Source organism: Rhodnius prolixus, unplaced genomic scaffold, assembly GCF_049639745.1.
Source record: "Rhodnius prolixus isolate KJV_2025 unplaced genomic scaffold, Rpr scaffold_15, whole genome shotgun sequence".
Lineage (NCBI taxonomy): Eukaryota > Metazoa > Arthropoda > Insecta > Hemiptera > Reduviidae > Rhodnius > Rhodnius prolixus.
The window spans coordinates 1,067,429-1,084,236 of NW_027411605.1; the positions used below are offsets into that span (position 1 = coordinate 1,067,429).

Here is a 16,808-nt window from a genome sequence, read left to right on the forward strand (position 1 = left end):
TTTACACTATTGTTGAATGAAAAACAAAAACCTGGCATTAATCAATCTATACTTTAAACCAGTGGTTCCCAATCTTTTTTCTCTCGGCCTGTACCCCTAAAGAAATTTCCACTTGAACCTCACACCCCCTGAAATTTATATTAACTCAAGAATAAATTCTAAGTCCAATAACAAGGATTACAGATAACGAACCAAAGACATCTGATTTTGTAAAAGTAAACAGAGAGGTAACTATATCACAGGTTATTCCACTTAATAACTCACGTAGTATGCGATCTGCTCACAACTGATTTCTAACTAGTTCAATGGATATCTTATTCATCAGAAATAAAAATATGAAAAATATTATTTGAATAATAATAACAATATCCTATTATTTACCTGGACTTTTCTTGCAACCCCCTGGATTATCGTCCAGCACCCCCCAGGTTGGGGAAACCCCTGCTTTAAACAATCTTAAAATGAATGATAGTCCACGGTCAATTAACGATTTAAGTTACCTGTAACTTAATTGAACTTAGATCGTGTTATTTCTCCTAATAGGTCCTCGTCATCATACAATTTTGAAGGTTCAGGATACTCTCGAGGGGAAGGCGCCTTCGTTGAGGAAGTATTTATATCGTATAATCATGTGGATGGTGGAAGTTTGAAGCATATTTCCACTATTAGATCCTGTATAAAAATCCTCAGATATCATTCATAGTGGGATCACCAGGTCTGATAGACTCTGAAAATTGGTGGTTAGATACTCGCGTAATCTTACTTGATTACGTTAGTTTTCTTAGTTTTTATTCTGACAATATTCTAGCTGGTGCACAGAGCATATTTAGTGACCACAGTTCACATTATGAATGCTTAGAGTCACATAGCTGTCTTTTTATACGAAAATTTGGTTTGTAAAACTAGTCATAAATCTCCAAAAAAATCACATAGCAGATATTGTGGGTTAGACGACGACGATTTTTTTTTTGCATTTATTTATGCTACAATCAGCGCGTTAGCGCTATAGGTAACAGTGATAACAGAGTAACATTGAATAACAGAAGTATACGAGTGGAGAAGTTACCCAGTGGTAACACTCCCAAATATTAGATGGTTAGTCGCTCTCTTCACTTGAGAGGAGATCACGAGGCCACTGTCTCTTAAGGCGTCTTGTCGGGTTGTCAGGAAGAGTTCTAGAAGAAAGATTTTTAGCTAGAGGATTTATATGAGACTGCAGGTTGAAGTGGAGTTTTCTGTATCTTGTTTTAGCAACTTGTGTGACAAAAGGAGTGTTACGGTCACAGTGTGTATAATCCAGGTTGGAGACATAAAATGGACCGTTTACAATAGTTCGAAGTATTTTAGATTGAAGGGACTGAATCCTTTCGCAGATTGGTGCGTTTGGTTAAACCACACAGCTCTATTCCATACGCCCAAAATAGATGTATAAATTAGCTGTCGTCTAAGAGTCTTTTAAGTAGCCGATAGCGTCTGTTCAATTCTGTTCTTTTAAGTCTAGTGTGGGGGCTCTAAGAAAGTCTTCGGTCTAAGTAAAGCCCAAGGTAGCGGGCAATGTTCACTACTGGTAAAGAAGTAAGGTTATAGATGACTGGAGAAAGAGTAATGCGACGAAGAGTGAAGGTGATAACACAACGACGATAAAGTGAAGTTCCTTATGATTGCAACAAATCATCTTTACAGCAAGAGAAAGTAATTAAGCAAAAGAAATGCAAAGAGATTTGAGGAGGCGGTAATTAGCAATGTCTGCGCACTTCACATGGGTTTTGAAGATTTGGTGTTAGCAGTTTTACCAGTGGAGGTTTCTGAGACATTAATGGCACAGCCAACTAAATCATGCTGTGTTATTAAGCGCCAAATAGCCGGACAGGTGTGTTTTGTCTTAAAATACAAAATACATCTGATTTATCACCCATCAAGGTCAGCTTTTTTTTCAGGGTCCACCCCCCTGAAATAAACTCACACAGACACAAAAAAAAGGAAGCCCTGTGTACTTTTTAACAGTAATATATAACAAAAGCTGAAGCCCTCGCATTCATAAGCTGTTAAAACGAGAACCACCCTTATGCTGACACGCACCCTTCTTATCAACCCTTTTAAAGCATAACATTCTGACACCCTTGCAGGTTTGTGTTTTTTTTTTAATTTTAATGAATGGAATATAAGTGCGAGAGAGAAGCTTGTATTTATTTATTTATTTATTTTGTGCTTTTCGCCAACAGAATCAATTTACAAAAGCGGAAATTCAGTCAATTTTCATTGGATGATCAAAGGAAGTGAATACAAAAAAAGAAAAAGAAATAGGGAACAAATTAAATTCTTAAGCTTCGAACTATGGGGACACTAAATTAGGAAGTACGCAAACCAATACTGAATACACTAATCCTGTATGTGGAAAAACAAATACACACGTGGACTTTATGAATACGTAACTATACTTCCGGTTTAGCTTTAGGTCAATGAACTTTATCGTGTCCATTATTCCACCAGAAAAAAAAAAAAAAAAGTTTTTAAAACTAACAACGAACCACTCCCCGACTCTCTGTATTCGTTTTTGTAAATACTCCAGTACGATGGCAATTACTTTACGATGGAGCGTGCTGATAGGATAGGATAAAAAAAAGGAAAATTGAGGTATATATATATATATATATATATAATACACAAAAGGGCAATTAACACATTGCTTTTTCACTCAATTTGATGGCTAACTAGTGTTACTTGGATGTCTTTTCCCTCTCTCCCCCGGAAATAGTGTGATCGAGTCAGATCTGCGAAATTAAGACACCTTCCTGTTTAGACGACCTCTGGATATGAAAAAGGAAATTAACTTTCTCAACCCTCTCTATCTTACTTTAGTAATTTTTTTTTCGTTTCTCGTTTTATTGGTGCTGCAATCATCAGTAACAGTAGTAACAACTATAACGATCAGGAAGTTCAAGATCAATTGGTACGTGAAGAACAGGAGGAGAGAAACTACCCAGTGGGTAGCACTCTCTACGGGATATTAATGATCATTAAGTCTTCAGACCTCAAGGAAGTCGCGGGGCCACTGTTCGCGATTCAGTCGACGAGTAGTATTGTTAGGAGGATTGTCAGAGAAGGCGAAAGACAGTAAGTACAAGAGGATTGGAGCAAGTGGAGAGAGTAGTACGGAATTTTTCGATATTTAATCTTGGCGAGTTGTTTGTACGAATGGGGATGTTGAGGTCGTTGTGAAGAGTGAGGTTAGTCCACGTAGAAAGGAGCGTCAACTATCTGTCGGCAGTAGTTTTGATTGAATTGTCCTGTACTGTCCGTATGTTTTTTAGTTTGGCTGAACCCCAGACAGCTCTAGTCCGTAATTAAAAATTATATAAAATTCATTTTAGTGTCTGGAGAAGGTATTACATGCGTGGAGGGTTACTGTAACGACTTCAAAATGCCATAATATTTAAAAGTCCAATAAAATAGTGACAAAAGATTTTTGAATTTTCTGAAAAATATTTTGGGTATGGGAAAAATTTATTTGTGGCGTACTTTAAAAAAAAAAAAAAGAGGAAGAAGTTTGTTGAACGAGAGTAGAAGTCGAGTCAATCTCGAGGCTATTATACGAGCTTAAGACTGCTACAAGGTAGAAGACCATAAGTGCTTTTTCAAGAAGAGAGAGACGATTAATGTGTAGATCAGCTGTTGTGGAATTTCCTGTAGGAGATTGAGGGTTAACGTCGGGACAGGCAAGGAATATTGAGGTCACATTATGAATAAATGGTTAGGGTTGGATACATCATAGAAAGGGGCATAGACGATTGCGGGAAATATTTTAAATTGAAAGGTTTGAATATTTTAGGATGTTGAACAGCTAGGCACAAATCCTTATATTCGATTTCGCAGATCCGTATTGGTTTGAGCAAACCGATTTATAAGAGATGTTTGGACAATTGTAACAGCTGTCCTTTTGAGCAAACTCGTTTTTGCTCGAGAAAAAGTTAAATAGTTAAAGAAGGACCTTTACCAGAAATGCTCAGAGAAGGGTGATTAGGGAATGAGTTAATTCATGAAGGGAATAAATAACACCCTTAAACTTCTAAGGCAGCCCAGAAGTGTGCGGAAGCTACGGCATTGCTGAATGGTGGAACCGTTGATCCAAAACTGATGCATTGGCATTTCCAAGACTCCAAGACTGCAGGAAGTATTAGTTACAAAAAAAAAACTTATTCTAGGATTTTATCTTTAGAAATAGCAGATTTTTGGAGGCGATTTTTCTGTTTCTTAAAATTTGGGGATCATACGGAAAATGGAGAAATTCTTTTGAATTTGAAAGTGAGTGGTGCGAAGGACAGGAGTTATAAAATTTCTCTAAAGAATATTACAGAAGATAGCGAAGAGTATTGGGTGTAAATAATTCGAAACCAGGAGCTTTCTTTCAGAGAAGATTTTAGATTACAAACTGTACATCAGGAGAGTAGTACACAAAATATTGTGATTTAAGCGACTGAAGCGAAACAAAATTTTCAAAATAGAAAAGTAGAAGATGTCCAGAATTTATAAAATCGGATATTAAGTATTATTGAAGTATTAGTTTATAAGTTTATAACTCACTAAATCTGAGTAACTGTTCCTCTGATTATTTTTTGGAGGCGATTCAATTGATTTAGAGAGACGCACTAAGAAAAAGGGATGATTAGATAAGTGGAATAAAGGGTTTCTCCTACTTTACTAAGGATTTAAAGAGGATGAGACTAAAAGAGGTTAGAGTTTTCCTGTCTATTGTCAGAAGAAGGGACCAGGAGTGATCTCATTCTGATCGAAGGAAGAGTTTTCCACCAAAGATTGGTCGAGGTAAAGGAAGTTTGTGTCCCTTTTTCTTTTTTCTTTTTTTTTTTTTGTTGATAGGGTATCAGGAAAACTAGCGCTTGGGAGTTTTGTTTGAGACAGGCCTGAGTTAAGTAGAGAAAGAAGGGAATCGGGGAGTGGAGCTCTAGTGAAAGAAAATGGAAAGGCCAAGAGAAGACAAGAAGCGACAGAGATGGAAGCAGCTGTTAAAGTGCGCCTAAACCTTACTACCTAGCTCAATGTCTTCAGCGTACTCTTTGTCTACGTTTTACAACAAAATCGAGACGCCTACACTTGGAGGAATAATCTCTTTGGTTGTAAAAAAACACATACGTCATTCTCTCTCATCCCCTCCTTTTTTTGCAAAGTTGCGTCATCAATTAAATCATTCATTGGAGCTCTGAGGCTATTTCAGTGAGCAGTGCTAGTCTCCTGATAGTCTTCTCTCATTGCATAAAGAGGAACTAATAAAGGAGTTCAAAACAAGCTCCTAGGAAGAGAAAATCTACTTGCTCGGGCAGAAAATATTCGAATATTTTGTGTACCTAAATACGACAAAATTCTTCAATCAAATCAAAATTGGGCACATGATAATTGAAATAAAACATATTCTGCAATCATTCATAAACCGTAATTGTAAGTGAAACGTAAAACAAATCTTTAAAATAATTTAATTTTCTTTTTGCATAATTTCATTCTTTATTAAATACCTATGGGGGGGGGGGGAATAGTGAAAAAATTCTAGAGTACATTTTTGATATGAATTTTTGGCCTAAAAAGTCTTAATGGCGGAACGTAGAAGTGGTATGTGGGCGTGTAATTGAGCGTGCTTTAGCCCCACCTACCTACAGTTCTATTGGCCAGTACACACGCCCACTAGGCTCTTGCTCGATCCGCCATTACGATTTTTAATGCTAAATTTTTCTTTTAAAACAATAGTTTAGAATTTTTTTACTATTTTTCCCTCCGTAGGTATTTCATAAAGAATCAACATATGCAATAAAAATTTTTACTACAAAAATCAATGTAATTTTAAACTTGACTGTTTTATGCCGACAAAATTCTTCAATCAAATCAAAATTGGGCACAAGATAATTATTGTACGTAGTCATTCATAAACCGTAGTTGTTCTAAGATCTGAGATGCTGTTTCAGGCGGATATATAATTAAGCCTCTGAAAGCTATTTATATGGCAGTCAGTTAAGTGCAAATGAACTTCAATAAAATTTTATGTTATTTAAATTCTGTTAATAACATAATTGCCTATTTAAAAGCCATATTTGTGATTCACAATAATTTGTTTTGTTTTGATTTTCAGGGCAGATGTGATTGCAGTGTAACCTCCACTTTGAAATGAGAACAACATCGCCAGCATCTCTCTTTTACTAGAAGAATAAGTAATAATCAAAGGAGAAGAAAATATTTGTAAGCATATTGTATATGTAGTATAGTGCATAATATAAGATTGCAATAGTTGCCCATTGTGTATGAGGGTGTGTGGAGAGAGGAGATTGAGGGATGGGGGAAAGAGAGAGCTCATCTTATCTCTAGAGAGATGCTGTCAGTATCAGCTCTCTCTTCTTCTTTTTTTGCATCTTTTTCAACATCAAGAGTAACTACTCACGTACATAGAACATTATTGATTTCTGTTCATCAAAGGCGCGGCTCACCTTAGCTGTAACTCAGCTAGTAATAATTATTTTGTAGACATCAACAATTTACAATTTTCTACCTTTTACGAATATCGTTCAAGGTTTTGAAATTTTCGTACGTTACACAATTAATCCGGTGATAGGTGTCCATAAAATTCACTTCTTAAATGGTTTTTTCTTAAATGCGTGTTCGCTTCCAATCAGCTTTGCCCAGTAGTAGTGCCCGTAATTGACTTTTCCTCCAGGAAGTAAGTTTCTATTAAGATTTGTAGGGCTACCTGTAGGAGGCATTAAGTAAACAAACTTTTTGACAAAAATGTAAAAACCGTTTTTTTTTCGAGAAATTCAATAAATCAATAAATAACAATTGATTGAGCAAAGATTTATTTCCGGTTGGTTGATGATGACCATACTAGCGTGCTTCGAGTTTCATTCTTCAATCTGTTTAATTTCAGTCCGCGATTTGAAGCATGTGATTGTATATTGTCTTTAAGATTTGTAGAAAAACAGCATCTTTATGTAGTTGTTTCATCCTTCATCATTGCACGAAGCAACACGATTTATACTTCTCTCCAATTCTTTTCATTTCAAAAACCATCATTGCAATTAAATCAGTCTTGATTGAAGGCGATATTTTTTTTTTCAAATGAATTCATTCCCCTGGTCATCAACATGTTGCCAAATGACTCATGTTTGACTTCCTTCAACCATTTTAAGATTTTTTTTTTACTTTTTTTGATGCCTTTAAAAAACAATTTTAACCAAAATTTTGAACTATTTATTGTTTTTAATTATTTCCGGTTTTTTCACGGTAGGATCTAGTCGAAAAATAATGTTTAATCTTCCAGTGATTTTTCAATCTTCAAGAAATTAGTTTTCATACAAACACATGGCCATTTTAAAGAGTTCTTTTATTTTTATTAGTGTATGTGTGTGTGTGTGTGTGTGTGTGTGTGTGTGTATTCGAGAGAGAGAGAGAGAGTGAGAGTTTTTTTTAAGTGCAATTTTTAACCTTTGACTTTCTTATTTTAAGACAATCTACATTAAAATTGACTGTTGGTCCATCTAAAAGAGTTTTCAATGAATTAAACAACTTGATAAACTAACACTCTTGAGTGCTCGTGAACACGTTTTCTTGTAAAACAAACGTAATTTCTCATACGAAGATAAAAGGAATCCTTGAAAATGATATACCGTTTGAAAGCCCATTGAACAAGGAAACTTTTATAAAAAGTGCCCAGCACCTAGGTCTGATAATGATCACGTAAGAGCCTAATGAGTTTTCTTCAAAAATTTCGATTACTTTTATTTTTCCAGTATCCAGGAGGAAGATTGAGGCTGTTTGGAGAATAACTTATGCTTCAAAATGGTATCAATTTTTAGAAAATTTATCTGTCTTTCTAACCGTGTCATCGGAATCGAATTCGGACTAAAACTTTCTGGGTAATAACATTTTTATTGCAAAAAAGTAATGTTAAAATTAAGTGACGTCACTCAAGAACAGAGGAAAATATGAAGTTGGTCAATACGTCATTGAACTCCACTTTAGATGAACTATACACAGTAGGCCTATGGACAGTACTTACTGGTTCACCCTGTATACATGAACTAGATTAAATCGTAGTTACATATGTTATATATTATTATATAAGTCATTACAAACCTGTTTATTAATAGTTAAAGCAAAACCCAAAGTACTTTTAATTGCTTGAATTTTGGAAAAACGTCAGCTTATGAAAATAAGGGATGGTACCATCGGCGAAACCGCATTCCCCCTCGTCGACTAGACCGATGGTGTAAGAGGGGGAGCGCGGTCTGCTTCCGTTAGCCTAGGCTCCACCCTGCCTTGCTGAGCAAGATATGTGTGTGGCAGCCCTCGATAGGCCAATAGGGTACCATCCCAGCTCTAGTGGCCTTTCTATGAGAAAATAGAAAATGTGTGGTAGGCGCTAATGGCCACAGACGTCGATGCGCCGGAAAACAAAACAAAAAATTGAAACAGTTTTGCCAACTTTCAGATTGAACTCAGTACCGGAACTTGATCAATTTAGAACTTTAATTACTACTGTCAGAGTACCTCATGCGAGTGTACACACTTTAGAACTTGATTAGAGTTAAAAAGCTATAATAAATTCTTGAACAATCAGTTGTGTTGCTACGTAATTCATCACAGCTGAAACAAACAGTTGGTCCGGGGTTGGTGGTCGTAAATTTTTGATGAGAATCACGAGTGTGTTGGTGGAGAAAGGGTCAAACTACCCCCCCCCCCCACAGGTAGGGCTTACAAGATCCCCGGCTACCCCCTACCCCCAAAAACTTCAACCCTTCATCCCTCGTACACATTCTCTTGGAACACATCATCCACTTTTGGAGCTTGTTTCGGTATAACACTCGTATCATTCAACAGCACAAAAACACACTCGTGGTAAAAGTGAAAAATGGCTCCCTATATTAAACAGTATTTTCTGCCAAAAGATTTTTGTCTCTATTTTCATTTTTACTTTCTCTCTGAAAACTCTTTTTGTGTATGGAAAAGAAAAATAAATAAACTCTATTTATCACTTCTTTTATTAAATATATCGTCAGCAATCATCATGGCGTGAAAACGGTAGCATACTTACAATAAGTGGATGAAGAATGTGCCAAAAGCAAAAAAGAAAAGGAGAATTGCTAGTAAAGATGAACTAAGCGAAAGAAATACTTCAACTTAAAAGGAAAAAGCTTGAAAATAAGAAGGGAAAACTGCAAGAAAAATCATTACCTACTTGTGAAAATTGTAGCACTTCATAATATGAAATATATTCTATAAAAACTGATATAAACGTAGACAACATGAACAACAACTTTGAGGAATCAACTTTTATTAAGGAGTAGCTGAAAAACGTCTTTAACGTCTTGTTATATTGCTTTCGTGTCTTTGCAGCGCAAAAGAAAAAAAAATGTTAAAGAGAAAGAAGAGAATATTAGAATGGGAAAAGAATGAAAGAGATGAATACTTCCTGCAGAGATGGTTGTGCATTTATACTCACTCTGGTGTATGTCCCTGAAGTGTGAATCCAGAGCCAATTTATAAGCGGCTGGAAAACAGGGTTCATTACTCCAAAACACCACATTAACAAACTAGGTCGGCGTAAAATCCATGCATTAAACTAGAACCCTATCCACACAGGAGCAGCAGATTCTGCTGCTTGCAATTCCATTATTGTGTATCTCTATACTACAAATTTTTTTTTAAGCATAACATTGAGTGTAAAACCACATCTAAAAAAAAATAAACCCGTAATAGTTAAAATGGGAACACATTTTTAAGTCTAGATTAGTATACAGTTAGTTTTAGGCTGGAAACATAGTGGAGTGGCGAGCAAAGCGGCGAAGATAGCGAAGAGCAAAGCGGCGTGGATAGCGAAGAGCAAAGCGGCGAAAACAAACACTCTCTATAGATAGCGTTGCTCTATCTTCGCTTTGCTCTCCACTATGCGCGGTCTCATATGTTAACTTGTGTTTGATTTCGCCGCTTTGCTCTTCGCTATCATCGCCGCTTTGCTCGCCGTTCCACTATGTTTCCAGCCTTAGACAGATCCCTTACTCCTTCAACAAAATCACGACCTCCTTAGCTTGAAAAAGAGGCTATGATGTCAATGTAACTTTCTCCCACATCCAGCTAGTCGGTACTAGACTAAATCCTAAACACGGAAGGATCCTATACTACGAGGGTCGTTTGAAAAGTCCGTGCAAAAATAAAAACTACTTAATTTTTTGGGGTAAACCTTTTTTATTTTTCAACATAGTCTCCTTTTAGGCTTATACACTTCGTCCAACGCTGCTCTAGTTTGTTGATCCCTTCCGAATAATAGGATTTGTCCAAGTCTGAAAAATAGCCATTCGTTTCTGCAATCACCTCCTCGTTTGAATAAAGTCTTTTTCCCGCCAGCCATTTCTTCATATTGGGGAACAAATAGTAGTCCGAGGGAGCCAAGTCTGGAGAATAGGGGGGATGTGAAACGAGTTGGAACTCTATTTCCATTAATTCTGCGACCACAACTGCTGAGGTGTGAGCTGGTGCGTTGTCGTGATGGAAAAGGACTTTTTTGTGGGCCAATCGTGGGCGTTTTTCTTGTAGCTCGGTTTTCAAACGGTCCAATAACGATGAATAATATGCACCTGTAATAGTTTTACCCTTTTCCAGATAGTCGATGAGGATTATTCCTTGCGAAACCCAAAAGACAGTCGCCATAAACTTTCCGGCCGAAGGAACGGTCTTCGCCTTTTTTGGCGTAGATTCCCCCTTGGTAACCCATTGTTTAGATTGTTCTTTGGTCTCAGGAGTGTAGTGATGTATCCATGTTTCATTCACAGTGACGAAACGACGCGTAAAGTCCTGTGGATTCTTCTGGAACAGCTGCAAACCGTCCTTGCAACACTTCACACGATTTCGTTTTTGGTCAAGCGTGAGCAATCGCGGCACCTATCTTGCGGATAGCTTTGTCATGTCCAAATGTTGATGCAAAATATTATGTACCCGTTCATTCGAGATGCCCACAGCACTAGCAATCTCACGCACCTTCACTCTTCTGTCATCCATCACCATATCATGGATTTTATCAATGATTTCTGGAGTAGTAACCTCAACAGGGCGTCCAGAACGTTCAGCGTCACTTGTGCCCATATGGCCACTCCGAAAATTTTGAAACCACTTATAAACTGTTCTAATCGAAGGTGCAGAGTCACCATAATGTTTATCAAGCTTCTCTTTAGTCTCCTGAGGCGTTTTGCCTTTCATAAAGTAGTGTTTAATCAACACACGAAATTCTTTTTCGTCCATTATTTGAAAATCACTCGACTTCCTCGATTCAAACGAATGCCAAACACAAAGAAATAGACCGATCTGGCTGAAACTTGGTGTGTGTTCTTCCAAGAGATGCTACTAACTAAACATAACCTCGATACGCGCCAGTAGTGCTATCTCTCTGACTTTGCACGGACTTTTCAAACGACCCTCGTATAATGGGATGTTCAACGACGATTCTCCCTAGTAAAAAAAATCAAAGAAAATTTTAATTTTTCCTTTGTACTCTAAAGCCTGTTAGAGACGGTTTAAACACTTACCTCCACACCTTTAATACTCGTACAACTTAAAATCATTCAGGTCGAGATTAGGATCAAAAAAAATAAAATAATGTAGAACTCAAAAGATAAGATAGGCCCCAAAAAAAATTTATTGAGGCGTTTATTAATAACTGAGAACATTTGTGAATTATAACAAATTTTTATAAAGTAATGTAAACATAAGTACACAATATGAGCAAGATAAATGCATAAAATGTTCAAAATAATGAATACTACCTAACATGAAAATTGTTAAAATTAAGAAAATGCTTTTTTCTTTTAATATCTATTAAACATGAAAAATACTGAAGGTAAAAACCATAGAAACTAGAAAAATTACCTAATTTGCAAAAATTCCTGTCTAAAAACGAGGTAAAATGTGATATTTGTACCAGTAGAACATAATAGTAAAGGAGCTCACAGCAGAAATTTAATCTGATGCGCATGATCAAGGTGGGCAAAACATCAGCCAATCACAGTTCAATACGACATAACCTCCACTGCGCACACTCGAGATACAGCCAATGAACTATGGGGAAGTGCCCTACTGCTGTTTTATTGGCTATATTCTCTTTTTTCGGGCACACCAATCAAAAATAGTTGTATACTGGCTGCGAGCTCCTACCGTATTATGTTACCCAGATACAAAAGTTACATTTTTTGACACTTTTTACAGGAATTTTTATATTTTCACTTTATTTTCAATTTTTTTTAAATGAATTGTTATTACTAATGTATGATAAAACATTCAATATAAAATAAAAAAAAAATTACAGTATTAGAACATGGTATTTTTATTTTAGACACATAGTTGACATGTGAAATAGAAGGATTAACGATTAGCACTATTATTCTTTCATTATTAATTACTATTGAACTGTTTCAGAGGGCCAATAATAAATCTCCCCATTAATTTGAGAAATGACATCAGAGAAGTTCTACGCCTGAAATTGAAAAAGAAAACTATAGTGAACCAGTTTATTGGGAATAACATTAGTAAATTATAATAAAAATTATGTTAACGTTTTGTATAAACAAATAAACGATTTGTGTAACAATGTATAAGAAATGTTTAAAATAATGAATACTACGAATCACGAAAATTCTTAAAATTAAGAAAATGCTTTTTTCTTTTAATATCTATTAAAAATGAAAACTTTTAAGCATAAAAACTAGTTAAAAACCATAGAAACTGGAAAAATTACCTAATTTGCAAAAATTCCTGTCTAAAAACGAGGTAAAATGTGATATTTGTACCAGTAGAACATAATAGTAAAAGAGCTCACAGCAGAAACTTAGTCTGATGCGCATGATCAAGGAGGGGGAAACATTAGCCAATCACAATTCAATACGACGTAAGTATGAACTATGGGGAAGTGCCATACTGGTGTTTTATTGGCTACATTCTCTCATTTGGGCACACCAGTCAAAAATAGTTGTATACTGGCTGTGAGCTCCTACGGTATAATGTTGCCCAGATACAAAAGTTACATTTTTTGACACTTTTTACAAGAATTTTTATATTTTAACTTTATTTTCTATTTTTTTCACCTTTTTATAAAGTGAATTATTGTTACTAATGTATCTTAAAACATTCAATATAAAATAAAACAATTTTACAGTATTAGAACATGGTATTTTTATTTAAAACCAATTTTTGACAATGTGTGAAATAAATGTAAGGATTAACGTCTAGCTCTGTTATTCTTTCATTATTAATTATTAGTGAACTGTTTCTAAGAGACAATAAATCTCCCCAATAACTTGAGAGATGACATCAGATAAGTTTTATGCCTGAAATTAAGAAAGAAATCTATAGTGAACCAATTTAATGTGGATAGCAATTGAAAATTATATTAAAAACTATTTTAAGTTTTTGTATAAAGATATAAACAATTGGAGTTAGAAAAATTGATAAGAAATGTTGAAAATATAATTCATTCTATCACGAAAATTGTTAAAATAAAAAGAATGCTTTTTTCCTTTTAATGTTTATTAAAAATTAAAAATGCTGAAGGTAAAAACTAGTTAAAAGCCATAGAAACTGGAAAAATTACCTAATTTACAAAAATTCCCATCTAAAAACGAGGCAAAATGTGATATTTGTACCAGTAGAACATAATAGTAAAGGAGCTCACAGCAGAAATTTAGTCTGATGCGCATGATCAAGGAGGTGAAAACCTCAGCCAATCACAATTCAATACGACATAACCTCCACTGCGCACACTCGTGACACAACCAATGAAAGTTACGTATCAAGTATGAACTATGGGGAAGTGCCATACTGGTGTTTTATTGGCTACATTCTCTCTTTTGGGAACACCAGTCAAAAATAGTTGTATACTGGCTGTGAGCTCCTACGGTATAATGTTGCCCAGATACAAAAGTTACATTTTTTTACTCTTTTTACAAGAATTTTTATATTTTAACTTTATTTTCTATTTTTTTCACCTTTTTATAAAGTGAATTATTGTTACTAATGTATCTTAAAACATTCAATATAAAATAAAACAATTTCACAGCATTAGAAAATGGTACTTTTATTTAAAACCAATTTTTGACATTGTGTGAAATAAATGTAAGGATTAACGTTTAGCACTATTATTCTTTCATTATTAATTATTAGTGAACTGTTTCTGAGAGCCAATAAATCTCCCCAATAACTTGAGAGATGACATCAGAGAAGTTTTATGCCTGAAATTAAGAAAGAAATCTATAGTGAACCAATTTAATGTGGATAGCAATTGAAAATTATATTAAAAACTATTTTAAGTTTTTGTATAAAGTAATAAACGATTGGAGTTAGAAAAATTGATAAGAAATGTTGAAAATATAATTCATTCTATCACGAAAATTGTTAAAATAAAAAGAATGCTTTTTTCCTTTTAATGTTTATTAAAAATTAAAAATGCTGAAGGTAAAAACTAGTTAAAAGCCATAGAAACTGGAAAAATTACCTAATTTACAAAAATTCCCATCTAAAAACGAGGCAAAATGTGATATTTGTACCAGTAGAACATAATAGTAAAGGAGCTCACAGCAGAAATTTAGTCTGATGCGCATGATCAAGGAGGTGAAAACATCAGCCAATCACAGTTCAATACGACATAACCTCCACTGCGCACACTCGTGATACAGCCAATGAACTGTGGGGAAGTGCCATACTGGTGTTTTATTGGCTGTATTCTTTCTTACGGGCACACCAATCAAAAATAGTTGTATACTGGCTGTGAGCTCCTACCGTATTATGTTACCCAGATACAAAAGTTACATTTTTCGACACTTTTTACAGGAATTTTTATATTTTCACTTTATTTTCTATTTTTTCCAACTTTTTTAAGATGAATTGTTCTTACTAATGTATGAAAAAACTGTCAATATAAAAAAAAAAGATTTTACACTATTAGAACATGGTATTTTTATTTTAGACCAATATTTGACATTGTGTGAAATAAATATAAGGATGTACGGTTAGCACTATTACCCTTTCATTATTAATTATTATTTAAACTGTTTTTGAGGGCCAATAAATCTCCCCAATAACTTGATATGACATCAGAGAAGATTTACGCCTGAAATTAAAAAAAGAAATCTATAGTGAACAATAGCATTTGTAAATTGTAATTATCATTTTAAAATGTAAACATCAGTCAACGATTTGAGTAAGATGAATGCATAAAAATTTGTAAACATTTAAACGCTTAAAGTTTTGGTGAAACTTGGTGCTAATATCAATTTAGAGACTTCAATATTAATAATAATACGTCGAAATCTTGGTATGCGTAATGCCAAAGTCAGGGAATGTATCTTTAATAAGTTTTGCATCAATTCTATCTCAAATATTTGACAAAAAATCTTAATGCTACCTGATGAAGTGATCACAGAAATATGAATGCATGTAAATATACTCGTATATTATACTTAAGAGCAGAATACATTCATGGATAAGAAAACAATGAATAAATGAATGCTCAAAGTGAATGATGTCATCATAAACAATATGACGTTTTCACTCAGTTTATCATTATCATCATCATCATAACCTAGTAATCCTCCATTTCTGTAGAAGGCATATCATATACCAAAGAATAAACCTCCAAAAAAAAAAAAAATCTCCTGATATGTATATTATGCTAATCTTGGCTTGCTGCTGCACCCTAATGAGCCCTCCCTTCCATACTACCCACAGAGTTTCCAAGTTTATGATTTTCATCGCCCCCTGCTCCATCACCCTGAGGGTGGAAAGTTTATTACTCATTTTTCATGGATAAGCCTTCCATGTTCTCATGAAATATGGGAGATGGGATTGTTCCCACGTAAACATTAACCTCCAGCTGGTTGCTGATATTAATATATAGATATTACTTCAAAATCATTTCCAAATCAAGAAAATATATCTTAAAGTAGATACGTATATTACATTACGCATAGAATTAGTTGTAAACGATAACTTAAAAAAAATAAAGTTGACCTGTAACTAAGAAATAAATTAGTAAACAAAATATCGATCTGATAAGTTTAGAATAGGTTAGCCTTAAGGCAAAAATAGGCTTATTATGCTGCGACCCATTAACAGAAAGAAACCTCTCTCTGTTCCAAGGATGAGAAAATTTAATGTGTCAAAAACAACGTCAAGTGTTTACAAGGTAAAGAGGCCTTGATGCACAGCCGGTTGGAAATAACGACGCGTACTGACTATAAGTAATAACCCCTCTAATTACCGGAAATTGGCCGAGATATCCCCATAGGAATACTCCTGGGATCGTTCAATTTGTTGGAGCCGGATGCCCAAAATGCCTGGCCAAACTAGAGAAGCCTACATCCTAGAATAACAAAATTAACCACTACAAATTAATTCAAAGCTACCATCTTAGTTTCATTATCATCGCCTTGGGAATAAAGAGAATTAAAAAAAATGGGCAAGGAAAGAGATAGGTACATCTCACCCAGATATAGACAAAACCACCTGGTGGTCCATGTAGGTATCCCAGTTTAGCAACTATGTTCGTTTTAGGAAATCCGAGAAGGTAATCAAATCATTGCTTCCAAAAGACTGAGAGCTGTGTGACTGAATAATTGAGAGTTGGTTGTTACTAGGAGAATTCAGAGCTATCTCTTAACTTCTTAACAAAAACTTACAGTTTAAAATGTTAAGTATAAGTGTTGATTAAACGCCAAAAGGTACTAGTAATAATAATTTTGGAGGGGGCCTTACATAAAGTGGGCTAACTCCTC

At 34.8% G+C, this 16,808-nt stretch overlaps 1 protein-coding gene and 1 long non-coding RNA gene across 12 annotated transcripts in view; one reads left to right on the forward strand and one right to left on the reverse strand.

The window, feature by feature from the left end:
- LOC141454940 (uncharacterized) overlaps positions 1-15,049 on the forward strand; it is a 300,919-nt gene extending 285,870 nt beyond the window's left edge. For all 6 annotated transcript variants that reach the window (XR_012459057.1, XR_012459054.1, XR_012459053.1 and 3 more), the window contains 2 exons: positions 6,134-6,240; positions 12,460-15,049. This is a non-coding gene — a long non-coding RNA (uncharacterized lncRNA). The remainder of the gene's footprint in view (positions 1-6,133; positions 6,241-12,459) is intronic.
- The window catches only part of LOC141454937 (uncharacterized), a 552,216-nt gene that overhangs the window by 137,522 nt on the left and 397,886 nt on the right, over positions 1-16,808 (reverse strand). The window lies entirely within an intron of this gene.